Below are 27,439 nucleotides of genomic sequence, written 5' to 3'. Positions count from 1 at the left end.
CCCCACAGCCTGGGGAACACACGTTCCTGGGGATCACAGGCAGTCCAGCTTGTCCAAAATTGGGTATGCTGTGTGTCAGTTCACTGATGTGGCCCCACCAGTTGTTCTGTAGTGTTTCTGGCTGTTTACTAGCTGCTCTGGAGGATGAACTATATCCCACACCTCACTAAAGCCACCATCTTAGCTCCTGTCCTTTGTTTTTTAATATGTTTTATCTTTTTTTTTTTTTGGGCTGGGGCTGTGAGGCTGCCAGCATTCTGGGGGCTCATGGTACAAGAGCACTCAGTGTAGACGGCGCCTCTTCCTCTCTGCCACCCATGACACAGCTGGGACACAGCAGCCACAGCTATATGTTTTATCTTTTTATCTCTCTTTTTATTTATTGCAGCTTCCTTTTGCATATAGTTGCTCTTTTATGATGTCCGTGATTGATCCCTTTCTTGCTTTTATTTCTGTGTATTTAAAAAGTCTTTTCTTTGTAGTTTTTCTGGGTTTGTTATTATATAACCTAAGTCTATTGTCGACTAGTTTGAAAAGATATTTCAATTTCAATATCATACGTAGTTGCTTTCTTGTATTCCTCCATTTCGTCTTTATGCTGTTTTAGTCCCACATTACCTCTTTGTGTTTTGTCTACTAAGTCTGTTGTCTACTAGTTTGAAAAGATACCAATTTCAATATCATACGTAGTTTCTTTCTTGTATTCCTCCATTTTGTCTTTATGCTGTTTTAGTCCCACATTACCTCTTTGTGTTTTGTGTCCTTGATAAGGAAATATGTTTATTTCTTATTCAATTGTATTCTAACTCTTACAGAAATTAGAGTTATTCATTATGGGGATGCAGTACTATTGTGTTTTGCATTGGCTCATTCAGTTTATTTTACTGAAGATCTTGACTTCCTGAAATGGCTGTACATCCACTCTCTCCTGTTTTCCTTTCAATTTGAACAATTTCCTTTAGCAGTTCTTGCAGTACAGTTCTTTTTATGACAGACTCTCTCAATTTTTGTTTATCCGTGAATATCTTAAACTCTCCCTCATTTTTCAGGACAGTTTGTCTGGATAAAGACTTTTGGGCTGGTATGTTTGCTTTAAGTGTATCCTACCAGTGCCTTTTTGCTTTCATGATTTCTGATGAGAAATCGGCAGTCTTATTGAGGAGCTCTTGCATGTGAGAAATTGCTCTTGGTGGTTTTAGTATTCTGTCTTTATGTTTGGCATTTGATATTTTGCTTAGTATGTGAATTGGAGTAGATCTATTAAGGGTTGTCCTGTTTGGAGTACATTGTGATTCTTCGATATGTATGTTTATGTCTTTTTTAGGAGTTAGGAAATTTTTGGCCCATTATTCTCAAATATTCTTTCTGCCCTTTTCCCTTCTCTTCTTCTTAGACTTCTATGATGTGTATGTTGGAATGCTTTCTGCTGTTTTGTAGATCCCTTAGACTCCACTCAGTTTTTTTTCCTTATCTTTTTTCTATCTGTTCTTCCAACTCTATGATTTCTGTCATCCCGTCTTTTCACTGATTGTTTCTCCTGGCTGTTCAGTTGTGCTGTTCTGTGTCTCTAGTGTATTTTTTTTTTTTTTTTGGCTTGGGTAGGCTCCGGGAATCAAACCTGGGTCTCTAGCGTGGCAGGCGAGAATTCTACCACTGAGCTACCATTGCACCACCCTCTAATGTATTTTTAATCTTTATTATTGTGTTTTTCAGCCCTATAATTTCTGTTATGTTTCTTATTAAACTTTCAACTCCTTGTTTTTTTGCACACATTGTCTTCTTAGTATCCTTTAGTTTTATATCCATATTAGTTATTTGTATCCATATTTGCCTTCAAGTGCTTAATTAATTTAGGAGATTTATTTGGACTTTGATTAGTTCTTCCAAAGTCTGCTTCTATTCTCAAATTTTAATTTGTTTCCTTGACTGAGCCATACCTTCCTGTTTTTTTTTAAGCTTCCTGTTTTTTAGTACAGGTTGTAATGTTTTGTTGATGTTTATTTTCAGTTTTTCCCTCTTGTGTAGTTTCATTGTGGATTGTTCTTGTGTTAAGGCTCTTCTTTGATGATAGTTCAGCTTATACTGAACTTTCAGGGCTGCCTATTTAACTTTTCTGATTTTTCCAGTCTACTGCACCTCTTCCTAGACATTCAGTGCAATGTGTAAGATTGTCCTTTATGTACAATTATTTAACCTCCTGCAGAAGGCTTCCTTTCATCTGTTTCTTCTTTGGGAGTCTTGAGTTTTCCCATTTCTGTTTTCTTTCCTTCTTTTTTTGGCATGCAAGTTTTCCTCCCAAGCTCCTATAATTTGTTCAACTGCTGTTCCTTACTTAGTGCCACCTTTTCATTATAAGTGTCAGCCATTGGACTCCTCGTTCCTTATAGTAGTTCAATTTTTCCTTGAAACTCTTCTGCCTCTGGTAAGTTCCATGTTAGGGTGTCTTTCCCCTGGACCAGATGAGGTCAGTGTTCTGCTGGACCACCTCACTGCTCTCTAGAGGGCTGCACCATTCTACTTCCTTCCGCTAGGAGTAGGCACGTCTCTGTCTCCATATTTACTCCAACACTTGTATCTTTCTTTTTATTTTAAAACAGTTTTAGTCACATACCATACAGTCCATCCTAAGTATGCAGTCATTCTTGGTATGACATAGTTATGCATTCACCACCACAATCTGTATTTCCAATTCCAGTTCTTCCACAAAGGAAGAAGAGGAAAGAAAATGCAGACTAAAACCTAGAAATAATAAAATAAACAGGAGAAAGAACAACACTAAGAATCCCATACCCCTACCTTATATCCCCCTGTTATTTACATTAGCTTTTGTTACATTTAATAGAAGCATATTACAATGTTACTGTTAACCATAGAGCCTAGTTTGCATTGATTGTATTTTTTCTGAACACTGTCGCATTTTTAACACCTTACATTGGTGACATGCGTTTGTTCTCCCTTATGTAAAAACATTTTTATATTTGTATATTTAATCACCATTATTGTCCACTTTAGGTTTTGCTAAGTTATACCTGACAGGCTTTATTATCTATTGTTCCTTCTGGTGTCATACATTCCCCTAGCCTTCCTCTTTTCAACCATACTCACAATCTGCTTTGTTCAGTTTACTTACAGTATTGTGCTACCATCAGCTAGTATTGTGCTATCCATTTCTGGGTCTTTACAATCTTCTTGAACATGCTATACTCCTTTAGCATCAAATGCCCACTCTCTACCCTTTTTCTATCTCCTGATAACCTGTGTACCCAGCTTTAATTCTAAGTTCTCTCATTAATTTTATTTCATGTTAGTGAGACTTCAGTATTTGTTTTTTTTTTTTTTTTCTGACTAATTTTACTTAAAATAATGAGACCCAGCAGGCTGTCTGACTTTCCTGTGGACCTCTAGACTTGGTTTTTCCTGTCCTGCCCAGCAGATGGCGCATTGTCAGCTCTCAGCTCCCCACCTTGTAATGTGGTATGCAGCCTTCAGTTCTCAGTCTCCTAGGGGTCTCGTTGAGGCGGAGGTGGAATGCAAGCTTAAACTGTTTTTTATTCCCAGTCCCTGGGTTCTGAATTCTCTGAAGGAGGGTCACCACTTGAGCTGGGCCCACTCCATCCCTCCTTGTCTTGGGGAAGATGCGCCCTTTAGGCAATTTTCTCCTTCCCTTGACTTGTCACTTTTTTTCTCAGACCTGTTTTAATCCCACCCTTGCCTGGGTCAGAGCTGGCAACTGAAAATGCCTGAGACTTTCTGTAATGAGCTACGTAGAGTACTTTTTTTTAAAAAGAAGAAGAAAAAGAAAAGAAAAATAATAAAATATATCCCTTTTTAGAGCCAGTCCCAGCCCCCAAGTTTCACTAGTCAAGAACCAGAGTTGATATCCAGCTCAATTTGTCCCTTTCCTTTGGAGCACAGCCTTTTTTCCAGTATTCTGAGCCTGGCCAACCTCAAAAGCCTCCTTTTTTTGTCTTGTTTTCGCCTTTCTCATCCCCATTTTCTCTGTCAGAAGAGACCTTGGGCTGAGGTTTTTCCTACTTTCTCTGGGTTTATCTGTGCTTGGAGCTTAGTATTTAGCAGTCCACATCTGTTCGTTAAAACCACAGTTCAAGCTGTGCTGAGCTACCTTCCCTTGCTCCTAGTAGAAAACTGCTTCTTTTTCCCATGGGAAGGTATCTTTAGCAGCCTGCAGTGCAGGTTGGGGGAGGGGTGCCAGCCTCTGCAGTTTGGGAGGTTTACTTACAGCTCTGTTTGTAATCTTGGCCCTTCCACCTATTCCAGACTGGTGTACGATGTGTGTCTAGTCTCAGATATTCCCCAAGTAGTTGTTCCTGACGGTTCCTGGCTATTTACTAGCTGCTCTAGAGGACTAAGTAAATTCCACACACCCCCTATGCCATCGTCTTGCCCTGTCTCTCCCTCTCCTTCAATCTTATGACCTCTTCTCCAAATAACCCCCATCCCAATTCAGAAAAATTGTCTTCCCCTTTTGAAAAGCCTTAAATATTTAATGATGACACTTCGTGGTTAAATTCCTTTTGTGGTTTCTTGTATCCTCCATTAGTGCTTCTCAAATTTTAATTAACAGTGGAGGAAAAAGTTGTTCCCCTCATTTGTCTGGAGATGTAATTAGAAGCAGCACTTTGAAAGCTCTTCATTGAATCTTTGACCTTAAAATGCATGTAAAATTTTAATTTAATATTTTCTGTTTTAGTTTTAAAATAGGAACTATATGTCTTCCTGATTTTCTACTTTTTACCTTTAGCCTCTGCATAAAATTGACGCTTCAGGAAGATGCACCATGTTTTCTTATGGTATTGTTATCCCTGACACATCTCTCCCCTTTCATCCTATTGTTTATTCATTTTCAAACACTGTTGCTTAGAATCCTAGGTTTTCTGAGAAATTGCTTTTGAAGGTCTGACCTCTCCTCTCTTTCCTTAACCTAGAGTTGTCTTTATTTATTTGTTTAACATACTAAGATTCCTGGTAACATTTAGTGTGAAGAAATATAAGTTTGAAAAATACTACAAAAATCCAAGTTCTTTAGTTTATAAGTAAGTATCTTTTTGGTCTGATCTTTGCCTACTTCTCTCCCTTCAGCTCTCAGAACTTTTTTTTTTTATGGTTTTATGTATTTATTTATTTTAATTTTTTTAAATTAATTTTTAAAGTTTTTAAAAAAATATGACAAGAAAGAAACACAAACATTCTTAACATATGCTCATTCCGTTCTACATATATAATCAGTAATTCACAATGTCATCCCATAGTTGCATATTCATCATCATCATCATTTCTTAGAACATTTGCATCAATTCAGAAAAAGAAATAAAAAGACAACAGAAAAGGAAATAAAACGAAAACAGAAAAACAAAATTATACCTACCATATCCCTTACTCCTCTTTCATTGATCACTAGCATTTCAAACCGAATTTATTTTATCATTTGTTCCCCCTGTTATTCATTTTTATTCCATATGTTCTACTCGTCTTTTGACAAGGTAGATAAAAGGAGCATCAGACACAAGGCTTTCACAACCACAGTCACATTGTGAAAGCTGTCTCATTATACAATCATCATCAAGAAACATGGCTACTGGAACACAGCTCTATATTTTCAGGCAGTTCTCTCCAGCCTGTCCACTACATCTTGAGTAACAAGGTGATATCTACTTAATGTGTAAGAATAACCTCCAGGATAACCTCTCGACTCTGTTTGGAATCTCTCAGCCATTGACACTTTGTCTCATTTCACTCTTCCCCCTTTTGGTCCAGAAGGTTTTCTCAATCCCTTGATGCTGGGTCGCAGCTCATTCTAGGGTTTTTCTCAATCCCTTGATGCTGATTCTCAGCTCATTCTAGGATTTCTGTCCCACGTTGCCAGGAAGGTCCACACCCCTGGGAGTCATGTCCCATGTAGACAGGGGGAGGGTGGTGAGTTTGCTTGTGTTGGCTGGAGAGAGAGGCCACTCTGACTAACAAAAGACGTTCTCTTGGAGGTGACTCTTAGGCCTGATTTTAAGTAGGCTTGACCTATCCTTTGTGGGGTTAAGTTTTGTACGAACAAACCCCAAGACTGAGGGCTCAGCCTGTAGCTTTGGTTGTTAACCACTACTTGTGAGAATATCAAGAATTCAACTTGGGGAGGTTGAATTTTCCCCCATTCTCACCATTCCCTGAAGGGGACTTCTCAGCATGTTTTTTAGAATTTAAAACTGAGAACCATGGGTGAGATAGTTTTGTTTGGCCCCCGTAGTGTTGGCCTCACATAGCATGAAAATGAAAAACCACTACCAAAAACTGAATTAGTCGTTATCATGTAAAAATCAGGAGACATTATGTAAGAATTTGCATTTGTGACTTTTCTTGAAAAATCCTAAATCTGACAACATTAAGTCCACATTTCCACAATGATTATCTGGAGTTGAGTAGTAACTGTCATCCATATGTAGGCATCCATTCTCCTTTACCAGTTTGATGAATCTTAACACTGTGGTAGTTATTGATGCTTTGAATAGAAGGTATAACAATAGCCTTCTCTATTTTCCCACTAGGATCTTTTGCTTTGTTCTCCCCCCACGCCCAAAGCCATTGGGTCCTTTGTGTTTTCTGCATGTTTAAATAACAATTTTCTACCAAGCCATACTTTAAAATTCTAAAGTAAAACTGCTTTTATGCTTAATAATAGATGACTGTTTAATAAAATTAGATCTATCTTTATGTTGAATATTTATACTCATTCTACAATTTAATAAAGAATACTTTTACTACTAGTCAGAGCAATTTTTACTTATTTAGATTTTCTGTTCTGCTATGACAAAATAGTATCCTGTGGAAATAAGTCATTGATTTTATTTGATCAGAAGATGAAAATTGAAGTCAGTTTGTTTAGATAGGGCAAAGATGAGAAGAAAGAAACTGAAATGTGAAAGATTAAAGTTGCAAATAGCTTTTGTGCAATTAGATAATTTACATTCCGAATGGATATTATATATTTATTCATTAATGAATAGATGCTGCTATATTAAATTATAAAAATTTTTTGAAAAGAAAAATGGAAGCAGTACTTGAACATCATTAAAATACCAAAAAGGACCCTTCAGCCACCAATAAGATAGCCACAGTTAATATCTTTTTGGGTATCGTTTTGGAAAACATTTATATATAGCTTTTTTGAAATTTATATAAATGGAATCATAGTATACCTTTACCTTGTTTATTAAAATTAGTGATAGATTTTAAGTATCAGCATATACTACTTTACCTTCCTTTTAGCATGTATTATCTTTTTGTGTATGGATGGATCTCCTGTTGATGGTAATATAGAAATATACAATTTTGATAGCTCTAAGTTGTTTTTAAAAAAGTACACCAGTAAATTTCGTACATCGTATGAAAGTGTCTATTTACCTACACACTTTTGCAACATTCGTGATTTCATAAAGGCCATACTGGTTTTAACTCACTGTGATTACATGTATACCATATTATCTTTCATATTTGTACTTACCAGTGAGTCTCCACTATGATTGTAAGCCTGCAGACATAAGGCATTTTTTCCTTGCTGTTTGTTTTTAAGCAAATACACGGGTTAAAGGCTTAATGTAAAATGACAACTTTCTGCCTAATAAAAGTTTGAAAGAATATTTAGAAATATAATTATATGAAATAGCTATTGTTTGTATGCACTTTATCCATCTCTTATTTCTGTAAAAGAGTCATATTACAATAGTATGCGATCTTTCTTTGGGCAGCTGGAAAGCAGAACAAAGAAAATTCCTTCTCCTCTTGTCCAATAGAAAGTACATTGTACCCTCTAGTACCAGGCTTGGGCTTTTATCCATAGCATAATGGATTCCACACAGGTGAGTCAGTCAATCTTTTGTGCTTTTACCAGGTCCATTATTGATTTTCATGATGGCAGTCTCCGTGCTCTCGTTTAACAGCATCTTTAGCAAATTCTCCAAAATAGCACAAAGATAATAACCAGATTTTCACATTTTGAGTGAGACAAAATAAATTTTCTTCAATTCTTTTGGTCATTGCCCTTTTTCTTGCTAGGTGTTTAGGCACTGTAACTACTTTGACAAATGTATGTATGTAATTTCTTTCTTTTTCCGCTTTCTCTCTCTCTCATTTATATTCTATCTTTCCTTCCTTACTCCTTCCCTTTCCTTCCTCTCTCACTTCTTTCTCTTTCCATCTTTCTTTCTTTCTGTCTTTCATGATCTCTCTATTTAATTTAGGAACTGAAGCCAAGTATGTAAAGTATATTGGCTTATAGTTTTTGGCTTCTGGCCCATAAACTGGGTGGTTAAGGTCAAAGGATTCCCTGTGATAGATCATCCACGTTCCATATTCTAGGCATAGCCAAGTTCAGGCATCTACGTTTACCAATCATTTGATAGTCACTTGGCCATTGAATCACCATAGTGAAATACGTCTGGAATTTTAACTGAGGCAGACATTTTATAAAAATCGTAAAGAACTCTTTGAACAGAGTTCTGAATGACATCTATAGTCTACCCAGGAGCTTTTTAATAATTGAAGCAAAGAAAATACCGGCTATTTTGAAGTTTGGGATTACTTTTTTTTCGGGTTTACAAGTTTTTTACTTTTTTATTTGTTAACAGTCAGGTAGGTGATTAAACATCATGACACTGAAGGCTTTATTTTGTGTCTGTGTTTAGTAAATCCGATAGATATTTTCAAACAGTTGCAGTGCAACTTTATTAACGTTATGTTTCAATTCCTGATGTAGTTCTTTTTTTAAGGTTATATTTCCTTTTATAGTCTTTACTGCTTCTTTCATCCATCAAATATTGACTGCTACTATATGCCAAGCATATTCGTAGTTAACAGATGATCTTATCTTTTGTCGTGGTTATTAAGTTTCTTTGGTTATCAAATATAATCCTAATGAAAGGTTGTAGGTGTTATTCTTCCTTTGTTATATCTTATTTTGTAAATAGTAGTTTTGTTTAAATATGGTTTAACCTTTTTTGATGAGTGAGTGTTGACAGATTTTATCATTTTATTAATGAATTGATAAATTCTAACTTTAGTAGTTTATAACTTTTAACATTTATGTGCTTTTGAAATCAAATATTCATATTTTTTGTTTTCCTATATTTTATTGATTCTGTTTTTCTTCAAGTTTCCCCCCTTTTACTCTTCTATCAGTCATCTGCTCTCTTATCATGTAGTTAATTACTATTTCAATTGGAGTCTGTTACTTAAGTTTTGTAGTCCATCCATTGGGAGACCATAATCTTCAATCTGAGTTTAGAAATCCCATGGTTTTAAGGAGAAAACAAAATGTAGAATTCTTTGAAGTAATTATACTTTCTGGGCAATTCTCATTTTCATGGAAGATTTTCAGGTTCTTTACTCCAGTACAGTAGAAGGAATTGCAGATGCTTTCAAAATAGATTATCATGGGAGTGATTGAAGGGAACTATTTTAATCTTTTCTTTGGTAAAGTATTCCTATATTACGGTATTCTTTAAGTGGATTTTAAGTGATTTTTATGCACTCTTCATCAGTAAAGAAAATGTATCTACCACTTAGCTAGACATTTTTTTACTGAGCTGTGCTAAATTGAGCAAAACAACAAAGAAAAGAAATTCAACAAATTTCTTCTAACCCAATTGCTGTAATGAGATAAAATATAATTTAAAGTCTTTTAAGCCAAAGGAAACTTATAAATCATGCAGTACTATTTATTGATTTTAATGGCTGAGGGAATAAATTTTTCTTTTAAAGCTGTTCCAGCACTGAAACTTTTCAAATTTAGATTTGCAAATCTTCCTCAATTAAGCTACATTAGTGAAGTTAGAAAAACAACAACATATCTAAGGAGTTAATTTATAGAGTTCTTGTTGGCACTAATAGAAATCTCATACTGAGGTCAAAATAAGCAGTTATCTTTGTTCACCATTTATCTTTAATTGTTAATTATGAATGAAATGGCCAATGTTAAGTTGCTGGTTAGTATGTTACTTTAAGAAATTTTTTTTTATTGTAAAATAAAACATATATACAAAACAAAGAAAGAAAAAACAATAATTTTTAAAGCACACCTCAACAAGTATTCATGGAACAGATCCCAGAGTTTGTCGTGTGCTACTCTCTTCTACCCTCTTAGATGTTTCCTTCTAGCTGCTCCAAAACACTGAAGGCTAGATGAAATATTGATAGAGTGATTCACCAGTCATACTTGTTTGTTAAATCCTGTTTTCTCTGTTGTACGTCCTCTTCCTCCTCTAATCCCTCTCCCAGTCTATACCGATCTTTAGGCAATGCCTGTTCTAACTTTTTCATGTTGAGAAGCGGTGTCAGCACTAAGGGATAGGGGGATATAATCGATAATCTTGGAGAGGCTGGTCCTTCTGGATTTCAGGATATATCTGACCTAGGAACCCTCTGGTAATTACAGGTTCCAGGAAAGCAAAAGGTGCATGAAACCTTTATAGAGTCTCAGCTTGAGCCCTAGATATTTTTAAGAGCCCACAGGTTAGATAAAGGCTTGATATCCTGTGTGTATAAAGAAATTATACAACTCAATAATTAAAGAACAGACAACCCAATTATAAAATGGGCAGAGGATGAATAGACACTTTCCTGAAGAGCAAATATAGATGGCTAAAAAGCACCTGAAGAGATGCTTGTTTTCATTGGCCATAAGGGAAATGCAAATCAAGATGACAGTGAGATATCACTTCACATTATAAGAATGGCTGCTATTAAACAAACAGAAAACTACAAATATTGGAGAAACTGGAACAATTATTCAGTGTTGATGGGAATGTATAATGGTGTAACTGCTGTGAAAAACAGTTTGGTGATTCCTCAGAATACTAAATATTGAATTGCCCTATGACCTGGCAATACCATTACTCAGTATATACCTAGAAGAGCTGAAAGCAGTGACGTGAACAGACATTTGCACATTGATGTTCATAGTAGAACTGTTCATGATTTCCAAAAGATGGAAACAGTCCACATGCCCATTGTATTGGTTTGCTAAAGCTGCCAGTATGCAATATACAGGAAATGGAATGCCTTTTAAAAAGGGAATTTAATAAGTTGCAAATTACAATTCTGAGGCTGTGTAAATGTCCAAATTAAGGCACTAATAAGAGGTTAGCTTCACTTGGGAACGGCTGATGCCATCCATAACACCTCTATCAGCTGAGAAGGCATGTGGCTGGTGTTTGCTCGTCCTTGTTCCCGATTTGTTGCTTCTACTTTTGATACTGGTAATTTCCATGCTAAGCTTCTGTGGGCCTTTACTTAGTTCCTCAAGGATACAACTCTGGGTTCTGGCTTTTTATCTCATGGGAAGTCATATGGTGATATCTGCTGGGCTCTGCCCACGTCTAAGCATTGTACTCTTTGTTGACACTCCAAATATCTCTAAAGTCCATGTCTCTGTCAGCTCAGAAGCAGCTTTTCTCCAAGCATCTGCATCTGAGGTTTCTTCAAAGTGTTTCCCCTTTTAAAGGACTGCAGTAAACGTATCAGGACCTGCCTTTACTGGGCAGAGTCACATGCCCAGCTAACCAAAAGGCACAACAATGTGTTGTGCAAAATAAGCCAGGAATACAAGAACAGACATGCTAAGGTCTCTTTCAGAGAATACTTGGGCACATCACATCTTCTTGGAGTTATCTGATCAGAAAACAGCACCCAAATCTTGGAGCGTCATGTCTGTGAAGATAATCTAATCAGAAGCATTTCCACCCTGCAATACTGAATCAGAATTTAAGGACCTGGCTTTTCTGGCATACGCAACACTTTTCAAACTAGCACACTTATCTATTGGTGAATAAACAAAGTGTGGTGTATACAGATTATGGAATATTATGCGACGGTAAAACAAAATGAGGTCCCAAAGCATATGGCAACATGGATGACCCTTGAGGACATAATGCTGAATGAAATAAAGTAGATTCAAAAAGACAGATACTGTATGATTTTGCCATTGTGACCCTGGTAAAGGTAATCCTAGAGGTTACACTGTAGAATACAGCAGACCTAGAGGAGCACAAGCTAGAGGTGGGGGAAAGGCTACCTAATGAGGTTGAACCTAAAAGCAAGGGAACAGATAGAAGTGATGGTTACTAATTAACAGGGTTATAAATAACATTACCATATTGAAGGTGAATATGATTGAAAGGGGATGTATAGTGTGTATAGTGCCATGTATCCTACTGATTATGTCTGCAATTATAAATAAGTTCTTGCATGAACTATTTCAAAGGTTCAATAGTGGAGAAAGAGTCAATAGTAGAGGGATATGGGGGAAACTTAAAAATTTATGCTATGGCCACTAGTTAACAGGAAGACATCAACAGTACCACAGCAATACCAGGGTCAACTAATTGGGAGGGAGGGTCAAGTAATAAGATGTAGTTTTGATTTGCTAATTGGTGGTGCTGTTGTTTGTCACTGTGCACCAGTGAAAACTGTCTGAAGTTGAAAGTACTGCTGATTGTACAGACAAGTGAGGATACTGTAAGACATAGTTTGTTTATTTTGGACATTATCCATAATGCCCAATAGATTGAAGAAGCTGAAGGGTACAATGACTGAAAAGCAAAATGGCAAACTGTGATACATTTATATAATGGATTATGTTGTGGCTACAAAAAGAAGGATGTTGAGAGGCATGCAAAGAACCGAATAAACCTTGGGGACAATGTGTTGTGTAAAATTAGCCAGATACAGAAGACAGACATGCTAAGGTCTTGAAATTTCAGAAAATACTTATAAGAAAATTGGAGCCTAGATTCTAACAGCAGTCACACTTAGTCTGAGGTTGTAAATGTATTTCTAGATTCTGAGACACTGAGCTATGTGTGCATCAGTTGGTATTTCCCTGAAACTTTGAATGCCTCGGGGACACCTAAGACCCAGAAATGGAGTGCTATGGCACTGAAAGCTACATATAATAACAGTTAAAGTAACTGAAAAAGAGATCAGGCCTCAATTAGAGTTAAAAATGAAGTCATCCTGGCTGGGTCTAAGGTAAATTAGAATACAGGGTAAGAGATAATAGTGTATCTACCCTATACCTTCACCTATTATATGAGACCAAAGACAGAGTAGTTTATTGTGTCTAGAACCTAGATTTTCAGTAACACATCATTTGAATCAACCTGTTTGGATAGCTCATTTAAACAACCCAAACTTCTGGAATCCAGAATGGGAATGAGGCCTTGTAATTCTGTATAGCTTAATGTAATACCAGGATACATCTCAGACTATGGTGGGCTGATAGTTAACAAGTATTGGTACAGTTCTTTGAGGGTTCAAATATATATATTTATATATTTGCCTTTTTTTTTAAAAAACTTTTTTTTATTGTAAAGCAAAGAAAGAAAAAACAATAATTTTTAAGGTACACTTCACCAAGTATTTACAGAGTAGATCCCAGAGTTTGTCCTGTGCTACTATTCCACCATCTCAGATTTTTCCTTCTAGCTGCTCCAAAATACTGGAAACCTAAGGAATATTAATACAGTGATTCAACAGTCATTCTTGTTTGCCAAATTCTCTTCTACCTGTTATACCTCCTCCTTCTCCCCTGATTCGTTTCCCAAACGATAGGGATCTCTGAGTAACACCTGTTCTGACTTTTTCATGTTGAGAAGGGGTGTCGACCCAAAATGATAGGGGGATGTAATTAATTGATAATCCTGGAAAGACTGGTCCCTCTCAGTTTCAGGATTTATCTAACCTAGGGACCCTCTGGGAATTACAAGTTCCAAGAAAGCAAACTTAGTGCATGAAAGCTTTATAGAGTCTCAGTTTGAGTCCTAGGTATTCTCAGAAGTCAACAGGGGGGAGACTGGTTGGGATTTAGCAATCATGGCTATCATCACTATCTTACTGAAGCTTACATAAAAGTCACCTCTGGAATAGCCTCTTGACTTGACTTGATCTTTCTTGGCCACTGATACCTTATTTTATTACACCTTTTTTCCTCCCCTTGGTCCAGAATGCATTGTCAATCCCATGGTGCCAAGACCAGACTTATCCCCTGGTCCATGCCCACATCACCAGGGAGACCTTTACCTCTGAGTGTCATGTCCTAGATAAGGGAGAGGGCAATGACTTTCCCTGCAGAATTGGGCCTAGAGGAGAGAGGCCACATCTGGGCAACAAAGAGGCTACCTGGAACCAACTCCCAGGTCTTGCCATGGGCAGTCTTAGCTTCTCCCCCATAGAAACACATTTCATAAGGGCAAGCAGTCCCAGTCATTCTTTCCCCATCCCCTATCTTGTCCCACGGGGCAGGGGTGGATTCAATCCACTCCACTCCACTCCGCCATCTTCCTAGAAGTGTCCCTAGTACTTTACTTTTAAAAAGAAACTTATTATGATGTAACAAACAAGGTATCAAGTGGCTGAGAGAGTTCAAGTAGGGTTGAGAGGCTACTCTGGAGGTCACTCTTATGCAAGCTTCAGTTAGATATTACTGCCTATCATGGCTTGCCAAACCCCAACCAAAACCATTCCTGCCAATCCTAAAGAACACCTAGGGTGTTATATGATTCTACAAAGGTTCCATGTACTGGGGTAACTTTCCAGAAACCTACAATGTCCAGATAGGTTCCTGGACCAGATAAGTCCTGAAATGCAGAGAGACCAGCCTCTCTAGATCATCACCTAGCTCCATCCCCCATCCCATATTATCGACAGCCCCTTCCAACATGAAAAAGTTAGAATGGGCATAGCCCAAATACCCGTTAAGAGTGGGAAAAAGAACAGAGGTGATGGTGGAGTTATATAGAGAAGGTAGAGTTTAACTAATGCGCATGATTGCTGAATCATTATATTGGTATTTCTTTTAGTCTCCAGTGTCTTGGAGCAGCTGGTAGTAAAAACCTTAAATTGTGGAATTGTAACCCATACCAAACTCTGAAACCTGTTTTATAACTAATGTGGCAATATGCTTTGAAATTTATTGTTTTTTTGTATATATGCTATTTTTCACAAAAAAGAAAAAAAGTTTGTGATGATAAATGCACAGCTATACGATGATATTGTGAACCATTGATTATACACTTTGGATGATTACATATTATGTGATATATAATATATATCAATAAAATTACATTAAAATAAAAAATACTAATCAGTAATTTTTTAAGTAGTAGAAAATTGCAAACAACAGCCTAGGCATTCAACAATAAAGACATGGCTAAAGAATGTGACTCTGAACCATGAAATATAATTCAAGCAGTACAAATAAGCTTTTCAGAGAATAGCCAATGATGTTGTTATATGAAGTGGAAAAAATACAGAATAAAAACATGATATAAAATAAAAAAAGAAACATGATAAAATATATATGGCATAACGTTTGCCATTTTTAGACAGTTTTAAGTGTGTAATTTAGTGCCATTAATCATATTCTTACTGTGCAGCCATCACCACTATTTCCAAGTTTTTCATCTCAAAACCTTTTCCCCTTAAGCAGTTACTCCTCATCCCCCACAGCCTCTGGTAGATGTTTCATATAGGTAGAATCATACAGTATTTGTCTTTCTGTGTCTGAGTTATTTAATTTAACATAATATTTTCGAGGTTCATTGATTTTGTAACATGTATCAGAATTGTATTCCTTTTTATGGCTGAATAATAATCTATTGTATGTACACACCACATTTGTTTATCTGTCATCTGTTGATGGACACTTGGATTGTTGCCACCTTTTGGCTGATGTGAACAGTAGCATTGTGAACATTGTATACAAATACCTGTTTGAATCCCTGCTTTCAGTTCTTTTGGATATGAACCTAGGAGTAGAATTGTTGGCCATATGGTAATGCTGTATTTAATTTTTTGAAGAACAGACAAACTGTTTTCCACAATGGCTACTCCATTTTACATTCATCAGTAGTTGTTCTTTTCTTTTCTTTTTTTTTTATTATAGCCATCTTAGTGCATGTAAAATGGTATTTCATTGTAGTTTTGGTTTACATTTCCCTAATGACTAATATTGCACATCTTTTCATATGCTTCCTGACAATTCGTGTGTCTTCTTTTGAGAAATGTCTGTTCCAGTCTTTTCCCCATTCTTAAATTGGATTGTTTCTCTTTTTGGTGTTCAATTGTAGGAGCTGTTTATATATTCTGGATACTAGGTTCTTATCAGAGATATGATTTACAAATATTTTCTCCTATCCTGTGGGTTTCTTACCACTTTTTGATAATTTGTGTAAAGGCCTTTTCTTCCTACTTTTAAGAAATTATGTCAGAGTTTAAAATTTTGACAATGTCCAGTTTATCTTTTTTTCTTCTCTTGTTGCTTGTGCTTCTGGTTCACATCTAAGAATCCATTGCCAAATCCAAGGGTGTCAGGATTTACTTCTGTGTTTTCTTTCAAGAGATTTATGGTTTTAGTTCTTCTATTTAGGTTTTGACCCATTTTAAGTAATTTTTGTATATTGTGTGATATAGGGGTACGCATTCTTTCTTTTGTATGTGGAAATCTAATTGTCCTAGCACAATACTTGACTTTCTAGTGAATGTAACAGTTAGAGAATATGTCATTTTTATTAAATAATTTAAAAGAGGAGTAGCTTATTATTTTCCCGCATGTGTGTATATGTACATGTGCTTAGACTTATGAGCTCTTTATGTTGGAAGAGATCTCAGAAAGTATTCAGTCCATGTTCTTATTTTAGAGGTAAGTAAACTAGAGTACAGAGTGGTTAAGTGATTTCTGCAAGCTTTCATGACTATAAAGTACTTTGTATGCTTGACTTCACTTCTATATAATAAGTTAGATACTTTAATGCTATTTGAATCCAATTTTCACTTGTTTAAATTCTAGCTCATGAATGTGTTATAGGTTTCATCTGCTTTTCTACTTAAAAAAAGTAGATTTTTTAAGTCATCCAGTAGTGAAAATTTAGAATTTGTGGTGAGTAGTAATTGAGTAGAATCGTTCTTTTAAACCTGTCATTATCTGTAATTTAGAATTAAAATGACCAGGCGGCAATGTTAGTTTAAGCATATCTGAATAAAATTCTGTTTTAGTCCACTTGGCAGAGGTATAACATTTTAGCATACTGTTTAGATCCACAGAAAAAGTGATTAAATTGCTTATTGTGAAAACAAAATAATGCTTTAGATATGATCATTTAATAAGCTGCTTTGCTTCATGTAAACTTAATGCAACTTAGTTTTGCTTAAGCTCCACAGATACTGTCACGTGGATTTGTCTTTCAATGACAGTTGTTTACTGTCTGGGTTTACATTTAATGCAGGTGCTGGTGACAGTTTGAGATTCTTGACTCATTGCCCAATTTGGAAGATGATTGGTTTTACTAGTTCTACCTAGTGCTGTGTTTTAATGTTCAATTTTCAATGTAGTTATACCTGGTTATATTATAAAGTTATACCTTACTTATTTTCTCTTTTCCACATTTTGGCAATTGTGAATAATGCTGCTATGAACATCAGTGTGCAGATGTTTGTTTGTGTCGTTGCTTTCAGCTCTTCTAGGTATATACCAAGTAGTGCTATTGCTGGGTCATAGGGCAACTCGATATTTAGTTTCCTAAGGAACTGCCAAACTGTCTTCCATAGTGGCTGTACCATTATGCATTCCCACCAGCAGTGCATCCGTGTCCCAGTTTCTCCACATCCTCTCCAACATTTATAGTTTCCTATTTGTTTAATACCAGCCATTCTAATATCTCATTGCAGTTTTGATCTACATTTCCCTTATAGCCAGTGAAAATGAGCATCTCTTTATGTGCTTTTGAGTCATCTGTATTTGCTCTTCAGAAAAATGCCCTTTCATATCTTTAGCCCATTTTGTAATTGGGTTGTTTGTTCTTTTGTTGTTAATATAATTTTTTTTGTATGTACAGGAAATCAAGCCTTTGTATGAATTGTGATTTCCAAATATTTTCTCCCATTGAGATGGCTGCCTCTTCACCTTTTTAACAAGGTCTTTTGAAAAGGTACAGAAGAATTTGATTTTGAGGGATTCCCATTTATCTGGCTTTTTCTTTTGTTGCTTGTGCTTTGGGTGTAAAGTTTAGGAAGCTGCCTCCTATTATTAGGTCTTGAAGATGTTTCCCTACATTTTCTTCTAGAAGCTTTATGGTCCTAGTTTTTATATTTGGTTGTTTGATCCACTTTGAGTTCATTTTTGTGTAGGGTGTAAGATAGGGGTCCTCTTTCATTGTTTTGGCTATTGATATCTAGTTCTTCCATGCCCAGTTATTGAAAAGACTATTTTGTTCCAGTTCAGAGAATTTGGGGGCCTTGTCAAAAATCGCTTGACCATAGATTTAGTGGTCTATTTCTGCACTCTTGATTCAATTGTATTGGTCAGTGCTTCTGTTTTTGTGCCCGTACCATGCTGTTTTGACCACTGTGGCTTTATAATAGGTTTTAAAGTCAGAGTATTAATCCTCCCCCTTTGTTCTTTTTTAGGATGCTTTTAGCTGTTCAGGGTCTCTTTCCCTTCCTGATGAATTTGATAGTTAGCTTTTCCAAATCTTCAAAGTAGGTTGTTGGAATTTTGATTAGTACTGCACTGAATTTGTAGATCAATTGTGGGAGAATTGACATCTTAACTATATTTAGCCTTCCTGTCCAGGAGCAGGGAATGTCTTTCCACCTATTTAGATCTCCTTTGATTTCTTTTAGCAACGTTATGTAGTTTTCTGTGTACAATCCTTTACGTCTCTAGTTAAGTTCATTCCTGAGTATTTGATTCTTTTAGTTGCTATTTTGAATGGATTTTTTTCCTTAACTGACTCCTCGTCTAGCTCATTGCTTGTGTATAGAAATGTTACTGATTTTGCACATTAATTTTATATCTTGCCACCTTGCTGAATTTGTTTATTAGTTCAGGTAACTTTGCTTTAGATTTCTCAGGACCTTCTAGGTATAGTATCTTATCATCTGTAAATAATGAAAGTTTTACTTCTTCTTTTCCAATTTGGATGCCTTTTATTTCTTTGTCCTGCCTGATTGCTCTAGCTAGAACTTCTAGCACAGTGTAGTATAATAGTGGTGACAGTGGGCATCCTTGTCTTTTACCTGATCTTAGGAGGAAGGCTTTCAGTCTCTCTTCATTGAGTATGATGCTGGCTATCAGTTTTTCATATATTCCCTTTATCATATTGAGGTAGAAATCATATTTGATTCCTATCTTCTGAAGTGTTATTAGAAAAGGATGCTGAGTTTTGTTGAATGCTTTTTCAGCATCAATCGAGATGATCATGTGATTTTTTTCCCTTTTGATTTGTTAATGTGCTGTATTACATTAATTGATTTCCTTGCATTCCTCATATAAAACCCACTTGGTCATGGTGTATAATTCTTTTAATGTGTTGTTAGTTCTTTTTGGAATGTTTGCGTAAATTCCCCTGTGAAGCCATCTGTCCCTGGGCTTTTCTTTGTAGGAAGATTTTTGATGACTGATTGAATCTCTTTACTTGTGACTGGTTAGTTGAGATCTTCTATTTCTTCCTAAATGAGTGTAACTTGTTTTTGTGTCTCCAGGAATTTGTCCATTTCATCCAAATTGTGTAGTTTGTTGGCTTGTAGTTGTTCACGGTATCCTCTTATGATTTCTTTTATTACTTCAGGGTCTGTGATAAGACACCCCTTCTCATTTCTGATTTTGTTTATTTGCATCCTTTTTCTTTTTTTCTTTGTTAGTCTTGCTAGTGGCTCATCAGTTTTATTGATTTTCTCAAAGAACGAACTTTGATTTTATTGATTCTTTCTGTTGTTCAAATGTTCGCCCATTCATTTATCTCTCCTTTGATCTTTGTTATTTCTCTTCTTCTATTTGCTTTGGGGTTAGTTTTCTGTTCTTTCTCAAGTTTCTCCAGGTTTGCTGTTAAGTCCTCCCTTGATTTTTGCTCTTTTTTGTTTTTTAATATAGGCATTTAAAGCAATAGATTTCCCACTGCGCACAGCCTTTGCTGCATCCCATAAGTCCTGATGAGTTGTATTCACATTTTCATTCATCTCCAGATAGCTACTGATTTCTCTAGCAATTTTTTCTTTGACCCACTGGTTGTTTAAGAGGGTGTTATTTAATCTCCATTTATTTGTAAATGTTCTCGTTCTTTGGTGGTTATTGAGATCCATCTTCATCCCATTGATCAGAGAAAGTGCTTTGAATAATTTCAGTATTTTTAAATTTATTAAGACCTGTTTTGTGCCCCCTTATCTTCTCTTTATAGTGTTATGGAGGAGTTGTTAATGTGATCCTGTATTTGTTAAACTACTATATATATATGTAAAATGAAAATTTTATGTGTGGATGGTATTTACTTCGGTAATCTGAAGTTCAAAATTATAAAATAAACATCAGATTTGTACCGTATAGACTTAAATTGTACAATGCAGCTGCTTAGTAGCTGCCAGTTTAGGAAATATTTAAAACTTATCACAAATGATTTGAAATCAATGCACTATTTCCATACTTTTAACCCCTTGTTTTATGTTTAGTTAATGAATGAGACAACATTAAGATATTAGCAGTGAATTGAGTAAAATTGGGAAAGATCTGAGACATATTTAAGAGACAAATTAGAGGATTTGATCATTTGTCGTTATGGGAGTAAGAATGAATAGTGTAAGATAACTCTAATGTTTGGGATTTTGGTGATTAGGTGAAGAATGGGAGTCTGAAGATTATGTGAAATTCTTTCTGCAACAAGGCAGGGAACATATAAGTAAACAGGGAAAGAAATAAATTGGCATCCGGTAGTAACTAAAATGGTGGGTCTTGAATTTAGGCTGGTTATAAAAGCAAGTACAGCTAGGAGGGATTGTAATTGGGAGAAGAAGGAAGTGTCAGGATTTGAGGTCTGGATGAAGTCGCTGTGGGGACACCGTGGGGATTAAGAGCTGGTAGCTCAGGAGGTTGCATCCATAGTTTGGAATAGAACTAAACAGGCTGATACTGTGTCTGGTGCTGGCGAAGCTCGTAGCCAGAAAGCTACACATCAGATAAAAAATATTACAAAGATTTAAAAAATAGAGCTTTCTTTAAAATGATCTTTGGGAAACAGACATTTATTGCTGACAGCTTCTCTTAATGGTTACGTTGAAGATGAAAATTTGTCTCTGAAGTGTACTGTGTTGGGTTAAAAATTTTACATCTTGCTTATATGACTGCAATTCTAGCAGAGTTGGATGTAACTTTCTTTAATATAGAATCCTTAGAATCTGAGTCTATACACAATTTGGAATCTGTAATCTTAAAACTATATACAGTATTTATTTAAATCTCAAAATACAAAAGTAAAAATACAACTTGAAAATGATTAAAAAAAAATGGATCTCTCAACTTTCCAATATTTGTTTTTGGTGATGTCCTAAGAAGGTGATTGTAGTCAGTGTAGAAGGATTTCTTTTATTAAAATAATACAATCTCCCCTTCCCCACTCTTTTGTTACTCATCTTGTTTTTCAAAATGTTCTTGAGAAACTTTTCAGATAAAAGAAAAACAGTAAATTTCTTTATAGTTAATGCTATTTTATATGGCTCTTTAGATTTTAATTTGCAGAAGCTTATCAATATAATTTAATAATTTAATTATTAAAACCAAGATAAAGTGGATAGATACTTGTTAGAATTTCAAATATATTGCAGTTGGAAATTTGAAATAGTAAAAGAGAAAATAAATATTCTGTAAGAAATAGGAAATATTTTCAGATAATATGGAGCAAGTTTGGTGAATTATAGTTTAATAATAAAACTAAGTTTGTAGGTAAATCAAATTGGGAGTTTCTGTTTTAATAAGTTGTTAAGTTTTGGGTTCAGAGATCTGTTTCTCTTATAGTAAACATTTTTAATATTGGAGCAGATCAGGGAAATGGTTTCCATATGCTTCTTGAGGTGTTAACAATGCACTTTTGGATTGGGAGTGTAATATAAACCTAAACTACATTCTGGAAGGGAAGTGGAGGAACATTTCAGGAGTGATATGTAGAAGCCCTTGTGTGTGTTGTGGATTTGTTACTTATGGTTTTGTACGTTCTGGTACAAGCATTATCCTCCCTCACAAACCTGTAGTCTAATGCACCTTGTTCTGTCTGGCTAGCTTACCACTTCATATGGCTCAGAATTTCTTGTTACTACAGTGTATCCTTTTTGGGATTTTTCTTGGATATCCTAACTTTGGAAAGAATTAAGGGCAGTTTTGGAGCCTGTTTACAGGGACTTTAGATAAAACAAAGAGCACAGCTGGGGGAAGTCAATAAAGTTGAATTGGTAAGTCTACCTGTCAGATCCTTCTGGGTTTTCTAACGACTTTGGAGGCAAGGACAGTTCATTTTTTTTTGTTTTGTTTTTTGCCTTGGCTAACTTCATTTCTGCTTGAGGTTGAGCACATAGTATTTTTATATTACCCATTTATTAATAGTTAATGTATTGGCTTATAAATAGTCCTTAATGATATTTTTTGAAGAATTACATGTTTAGTAACTTTCCCCTTGGTTGGCTTTTAAAATTCTTGGTTAGACTTTTAAAATTTTGCTTTGGTCTTTGTAAATGATATGGCTGATAGAAACACAAGGGAGAAATCTAATGGTTTCCAAATTATATCTCAGAAAAGAATTTCTGTAACTCGCCTCTCTTTCAGGTTAACAACAAAATCTTTCAGAGGTGAGGTGAGAAGGGGATTTGCATAACCTAGGAAGGTTTTAAAGAATACTGCTACTCTACAGAAATGTTTACTGTGTTCTCGTCATTGTACCAAGTACTCTTTATTTATTATCTTATTTAATCTTTATAGTAATTTTAATTGGTAGGTATTGTTAATCCACTTTTTTATGGATGACAAAATTGAGGCTTAGAGACTATAAGTACTTGCTTAAGATAACACACTTAGTAAATGGCTCAAGTTGGATTCAACTAGGTCTAATTAATGACAAAATTTCTGCTTCTAATCCCCATGCTGTTATTCACTTCCTTCCCACAATCTTTTTTCCTCTTTCTCCTCTATATCAGGATGTGGTAATGACAAAGCCATGTACATTTTCGAAAAGTCCCTTCTGTTCCAAGGTTATAAATGTCAAGTTTACATTAAAATTTTCTATTTTTGCATAGAAGTCTATATATAACGTGTATAGCTTCATGGATAATAATATTGAATCAAATGCCTTGGTACCTAGCACCTATATTAACTTTTTTTTTTTTTTTTTAACATGGGCAGACACCGGGAATCGAACCCGGGTCCTCTGGCATCGCAAGCAAGCGTTCCTGCCTGCTGAGCCACTGTGGTCCGCCCCCTAGCACCTACATTAAGAAATATAACATTACCAATATCTTTGAAGCCTCTATCCTTCCTCTGTCACAGCTTCTTCCTTCTCCCATGGAGATACCTTCTATCCCTAATTTTGTATTAATCATTCTTTTTCTTTTATTGCAGATTTGCCACATTGCTCAATCTCTAAGTAGTGTGTTAGTCTTTATAGTTTTGAATTTTATGTAAGTGTATGTATTATATGTGTGTTCTTTTGCATCTTACTTTGTTCATTCAACATTGTGTTTTCGCATGGGCAGGGACCGGGAATCAAACCCAGGTCTCCGGCATGGTAGGTGAGAATTCTGCTGCTGAGCCACCATCGCACTGCCTGAGTTAACATGTTTGATACTCATCTCTGTTGACACAACCTAGATGTAATTTGTTAAGTTCACAGCTATATAGTATTCCATTGTATGACTATACCACGTTTTATTTATCCATTTTACTATTAATGGACATTTGGGTTGTTTCTGATTTTTTTGCTATAGGAAAGAATGCCATAACATTTTTGTGCATGTGTCCTGGTACACATGCATGCAGGATTTCCTAGGATATATGCCTAGAGTGGAGTTGTTAGGTCGAGTGTTTGTGTATTTAACTTTACTAGGAAATACCAACTTGTTTTCCAGTGAGGTTGAATGGTTTTTCTGTACCTTCACCAACATTTGGTATTGTCAGACTTGAATTTTTTCTAATTTTCAAATATGAAATAGTATTTTACTGTGGTTCAAAAAATGTGTTTCCCTGATTATTTATCTTTCATGTTTATTGGAAAGTTCTGTTTCTTCTTCTGTGAAATGTGTGCATAAGATGAGAATCTTTGTACTTTTTACTATACCTTCACTATCTCTTTGGTTTGAGTCACCATCATCTCTTACAAAAATTATGGAAATAGCTCACTTATTATTTTACCTGCTTTTGCCTTTGCCCCTATAGTCTATTTTCCACACCGCAACCATAGTGATCCTTTAATTAAATAATTCACGTCATGTTACTTCTTTGCTCAAAGCTCTTCCAATGGCTTCCTATTTCCTGTAGAGTAAACCTCAAAATCTTTCTAGTGTCTCCTGTCTTTTTTGATCTTTTGCGTCTTCAGCTTCCTTGTCTTGATCTTTTTTACTACACCTCTTGCCCACCTACCTCACTTCCTCGGCTACTCCCAGTGTTCTGTTTACCCTGCTTTATTTTTTCCTTTTTTCGTAGCTTTTATCAAACCTTCTAACACTATATAATCTGTCTGCCTGCCTGTACTAGTGGGTAGGCTCTGTGAGGATGGGGTTCTTTGTTTTGCTTATTGACCCCAGTAGTGCCTATCACATAATATGCATTTAGTGAATATTTGTTAAATGAATTTGAATTTGATGAATAAGTAAGTGATTTTTTTTTTGTTTTAGTTTGCTAAAGCTACTGAATGCAACACACCTGAGGGAAAGTGTCTTTTTTTTTTTAATAAATTTTTATTAATAAAACCAATCAACATACAATATGAACATTCTTTTTTTCTATCACATAGTTGTATATTCGTCATCATGATCATTTCTTAGAACATTTGCATCAATTCAAAAAAAGAAAAAAGAAGAAAACAGAAAAAAAATTCATACATATCATACCCCTTACCCTCCCTTTCATTGAGCACTAGCATTTCAGTCTACTAAATTTATTTTAACATTTGTTCCCCCTATTATTCACATTTTTAAATTAATTTTTTAATTAAAAAAACAACAAACATAAACATTCTTAACTTATGATCATTCCGTTCTACATATATAATCAGTAATTCACAATATCATCACATAGTTGCATGTTCATCATCATGATCATTTCTTAGAACATTTGTATCAATTCATAAAAAGAAATAAAAAGACAACTGAAAAAAATTCATAATACCATGCCACTTACCCCTCCCTTTCATCGATCACTAGCATTTCAATCTAAGTTTATTTATCGTTTGTTCCCTCTATTATTTATTTTTATCTAATATGTTTTACTCGTCTGTTGATAAGGTAGATAAAAGGAGCATCAGACACAAGGTTTTCACAATCACACAGTCACATTGTGAAAGCTATATCATTATACAATCATCTTCAAGAAACATGGCTACTGGAACACAGCTCCACATTTTCAGGTAGTTCCCTCCAGCCTCTCCATTACATCTTGGATAACAAGGCGATATCTATTTAATGCGTAAGAATAACCTCCAGGATAACCTCTCGATTCTGTTTGGAATCTCTCAGCCATTGACACTTTATTTTGTCTCATTTCGCTCTTCCCCTTTTTGGTCGAGAAGGTTTTCTCAATCCCTTGATGCTGAGTCTCAGCTCATTCTAGGATTTCTGTCCCACATTGCCAGAAAGGTCCACACCCCTGGGTGTCATGTCCCACGGAGACAGGGGGAGGGCAGTGAATCTGCTTGTTGTGTTGGCTGGAGAGAGAGGCCACATCTGAGCCACAAAAGAGGTTCTCTTGGGGGGTGACTCTTAGGCCTAATTTTAAGTAGACTGAACTTATCCTTTGTGGGGTTAAGTTTTATATGAACAAACCCCAAGATTGGGGATTGACACTATTGCTTTGGCTATCCCCCCAGCTTGTGAGAATATCAAGAATTCTCTGTTTTTATCAAGACAGACTCTTGGATTTTGTCAGATGCCTTTTCTGCATCGAGATGAGCATGTACTTTTTCCCCTTCATTCTTTTAATATGATATATTATACTAATTGATTTTATGTTAAATCGATCTTGTATACAAGTGATAAATTCCTCTTGATTATCATGTATAAATCTTTTAATATGCTGTTGGATTTGGTTTGCTAATATTTTGTTGATGATTTTTGCATCTATATTGATAAGAGATATTGGTCTGTAGTTTCCTGTGATATCTTAATCTAGCTTTGGTATGAGCGTGTTTTAGTTTGCTAAGCTGTTCAAAGCAGGTACCATAAATAATGTTGACTTTTAACAATGGGAATTTATTAGCTTTCAAGGTTTTGGTTTTGAGGCTGAGAAAAATGTCCAAATCAAGGCGTCATCAAGTTGATACTTTCTTCCTGAAGACTGGCTGTTGGCGATCCTTAACCACAGGGCAAGGCACATGGCGGTATCTGCTGATCTTGCCTTTCTCTTCCAGGTTTCTTGACTTTCAGCTTCTTACTTCTGTGGCTTTTTCTCTCTTTATCTGAATTATATTCTTTTATAAAGGACTCCAGTAAAAAAGATGAAGGCCTACCCTTAATGAGATGGGATACACCTTAATTTAAGTAGCCTCACCAGAAGATCCTACTTATAATGGGTCCACACTTACAGGAGTGGGTTAACTTTAAGAACATACTTTTGTTAGGTACATACAGCTTTAGACCACCATAGAGGGTGATTGATGCTGGCCTCATAGGATGAGTTGGGGAATGTTCCCTCCTCTTCAATATTTTGGAAGAGTTTGAGCAGAATTGGAGTTACATCTTCTTGAAATATTTGGTAGAATTTCCCTGTGAATCTGTCTTATTTCCTGGGGTTTTTTTTTTGTTGTTGTTGGGAGGTTTTCGATTACTTATTTATTCTTTTACTAGTAATTGGTTTGTTGGGATCTCCTATTTCTTTAGTCATTATAGGTAGTTTGTTTCTATGAATTTCTCCATTTCATATAGGTTATCTAATTTACTGTGTGCAGTTCTTCATAGTAGCCTCTTATAGCTCTTTTAATTTCAGCAGGTTGGTAATAATGTCCCCATTTTTCTTTCTGAATTTTATTGTTTGTATTCTTTCTTGTTTTCTTTGCCAGTCTAGCTGAATGTTTGATTTTATTGATCTTGTCAAAGTACCAACTTTTGATTTTGTTGATCTCTGTATTTATTTTATTTATCTCCACTCTAATGATCTCTGTATTTATTTTATTTATCTCCACTCTAATCTTTGCTATTTCCTTCTCTCTTCTTGCTTTGGGTTTAATTTGCTCTTCTTGTTCTAATTCTTCCAGTTTTGAGGTAAGTTCTCTGATTTGTAGTCTTTCCTCTTTTTTATGTTAAGCATTTAGTTGTATAAATTTCTCTGTGTTCACTAACTCTGCTGCATCCTAAAAGTTTTGGTATATTGTATTTTCATTTTCTTTTGCCTCATTTTATTTACTAATTTTGCTTCTGA

General features: G+C 35.5%; 1 protein-coding gene and 1 non-coding gene across 2 annotated transcripts in view; one reads left to right on the top strand and one right to left on the bottom strand.

The window, feature by feature from the left end:
- MNAT1 (MNAT1 component of CDK activating kinase) overlaps positions 1-27,439 on the top strand; it is a 340,377-nt gene that overhangs the window by 45,456 nt on the left and 267,482 nt on the right. The window lies entirely within an intron of this gene.
- Positions 238-363, bottom strand: LOC143652889 (small nucleolar RNA SNORA17). The gene has a single exon (XR_013160936.1). It is a non-coding gene; the product is annotated as a small nucleolar RNA SNORA17 (small nucleolar RNA).

The sequence above is a fragment of the Tamandua tetradactyla genome, chromosome 12 (genome assembly GCF_023851605.1).
Source record: "Tamandua tetradactyla isolate mTamTet1 chromosome 12, mTamTet1.pri, whole genome shotgun sequence".
Taxonomy (NCBI): domain Eukaryota; kingdom Metazoa; phylum Chordata; class Mammalia; order Pilosa; family Myrmecophagidae; genus Tamandua; species Tamandua tetradactyla.
The sequence above is the reverse complement of the archived record's forward strand: the minus strand, read 5'-3'. Positions and strand labels throughout refer to the sequence as shown.